Below are 3,011 nucleotides of genomic sequence, written 5' to 3' on the forward strand. Positions count from 1 at the left end.
ATGTATGTGGCAGCTTTCTATGCTGTGCATGCGGTTGCACCTAGCTACCTCTTTGTTAGGTGTGTGTGTATATGTGCACTGTGTTTTATGTATCATGTGCACTTCCCCTTTAAGTGGTGTTTCCCCTTCCCTGGTGTTGGAAGGGTTAACTCCCTTTCTGTGTGTGTGAGACACTGGGTGTGTCTGTGTGGGTGTGGCCACTTAGGTCTATATAGCCTCAGTGTTTGGCATGGCTCAGTGGGTTGCTTCAGCCAAGCCTAGCTGGAGCGGCCTCCTGTGACCTCCATCTGCCAAGTGGGGTCCATCCTTGTGGTCATAGAACTAATTGTGTCTCTTAAGTTTATGGACGGTGATTTGAAGGTGTTTGTGTGTCATGTCTATTTGTTTCAGTGTATGGTTTCCTGGTGTCCTGTGTGGTGTGTGTGTGCTGTCGTTTGTGTTGGTGGACAGTAGCACTGATACCTGGGTCCCAGGCTCTGGGTCTGTGGCAGGTAAGTGGCAGGTAAGTGTTAGTACTAGTTGCACTTACCTGCCATTGCCATATTACTGTTCTTGTTTCTGTGTCTTTATAGTTTGGCCATCTTAGACTCCTATTGCTCCATGTCCAGGAGAAACAGGTAGTCTACCCAGCTCCTAGCTTAGGGACCTGCGGAGGGCTAGTAGGGACCCGAGGTTGTAGAGCATGAGCCCTCCTACCTTCAAGGTCGGCTCATGTCGCTAGGAGTTAGGGTCAGGCTAGGGAAGCAATAGGAGGTGACCAGCTCCCTAGTTCTGTGGTTTTGGCCAAGTCGTGACTCCATCTTCTGTCATTGCACGGCTGAGGGTTTTCCCCATCCTCAGCCGTGACAGCAGCGCTGCAAGACGAGATTTCTCCTCTGCAGTAAAAAAAGATACGTTTTCCGAGGCTTATGAGCTTAGGGGCGGTGTTCATATGCTTTGGCAAACACTTTGTATATAAAGAAAAATTCCGGCAATTATTTATTCATCCACATCGATTGATGTGAATGGAAAAATCGGGTTTGCCAGGGCATAATGATTGTGGAGACCCTCAAATGCCAGGGCAGTACAAACACCCCACAAATGACGCCATTTTGGAAAGAAGACACCCCAAGGTATTCGCTGAGGGGCATATCGAGTCCATGAAAGATTGAACTTTTTGTCCCATGTTAGCGGAAAGGGAGACTTTGTAAGAAAAAAAATATATATATTTTCCGCTAACTTGTGCCCAAAAAAAAATATATATTCTAGGAACTCGCCATGCCCCTCACGGAATACCTTGGGGTGTCTTCTTTCCAAAACAGGGTCACTTGTTGGGTATTTATACTGCCCTTCCATTTTAGGGGCCCTAAAGCGTGAGAAGTAGTTTGGAATCCAAATGCGTAAAAATGCCCTTTGAAATCCTAAAGATACTCATTGGAATTTGGGCCCCTTTGTGCACCTAGGCTGCAAAAAAGTGTCACACATGTGGTATCGCCGTACCTTAGGAGAAGTAGGGCAATGTGTTTTGGGGTGTCATTTTACATATACCCATGCTGCATATACCCATGCTGGGTGAGAGAACTATCTCTGTAAAATGACAACTTTGTATTAAAAAAATGAGAAAAGTCGTCTTTTACAGAGATATTTATCTCACCAGGATGGGTATATGTAAAAATACACCCCAAAACACATTGCCCTACTTCTTCTGAGTACGGCGTTACCACATGTGACACTTTTTTGCAGCCTAGGTGTACAAAGGGGCCCAAATTCCAATGAGTACCTTTAGGATTTCACAGGGCATTTTTACGCATTTGGATTCAAAACGACTTCTCACGCTTTAGAGCCCCTAAAATGCAAGGGCAGTATAAATACCCCACATGTGACCCCATTTTGGAAAGAAGACACCCCAAGGTATTCCGTGAGGGGTATGGTGAGTTCATGTAAAATTTTATTTTTTGTCACAAGTTAGTGGAATATGAGACTTTGTAAGAAAAAAAAAAATATATAAATCATTTTCCACTAACTTGTGACAAAAAATAAAAACTTCCATGAACTCACTATACCCATCAAGTAATAACTTAGTGTGTCTACGTTCCGAAATGGGGTCATTTGTGCGGTGTTTCTACTGTCTGGGCATTGTAGAACCTCAGGAAACATGACAGGTGCTCAGAAAGTCAAAGTGCGTAAATTATTATTTTTTGCACCATAGTTTGTAAATGCTATAACTTTTACCCAAACCAATAAATATACACTTATTGCATTTTTTTTTATCAAAGACATGTAGAACAATACATTTAGAGAAAAATTTATATAGAAATGTAGTTTTATTTGAAAAATTTTACAACAGAAAGTCAATTTCGATTAATATAAAAAAAAAAGTTAAAATGTCAGCAGCAATGAAATACCACCAAATGAAAGCTCTATTAGTGAGAAGAAAAGGAGGTAAAATTCATTTGGGTGGTAAGTTGTATGACCGAGCAATAAACCGTGAAAATAGTGTAGTGCAGAATTGTAAAAAGTGGTCTGGTCATTAAGGGGGTTTAAGCTAGGGGAGCTGAGGTGGTTAAAATGTGCTAATGAGCATGACCACAAATGCTAGTAACACACAATTAAATTTACATACACCCAGCCAGAAGGCTGAGACCCTTATGCTGCACAGAGCAGCACCCTCCCTGTTATCACCCAAAAAAATCACTAACAACTGTTCAGGTGCGTGGTGCAGGCTAGCCTGCGGTGCAGCACAACAGTTTGCAATCTTATTATACTCTATATTAGAGATGGCCATGCGGTTCGCGGTGAACTTTGCTCATTCGCAATTCGCCGAACATATGGCGATGTCCGCCAGAGTCATATTATTTTGCACTGTGCTGAACTTTGACCCATGACACATTCATCAGGTGGGACAAGACAGCCAATTGAGACATTTCAGCACATGGACACACCCCCACCCTATCACAGAACCCGATCTGGCAGCCATTTTACATTCTGTGTTTGCCAGTGTAGGGAGAGGTTGCTTTGTGGAGCAGGGACAG

Source organism: Bufo gargarizans, chromosome 1 (assembly GCF_014858855.1).
Source record: "Bufo gargarizans isolate SCDJY-AF-19 chromosome 1, ASM1485885v1, whole genome shotgun sequence".
NCBI lineage: Eukaryota > Metazoa > Chordata > Amphibia > Anura > Bufonidae > Bufo > Bufo gargarizans.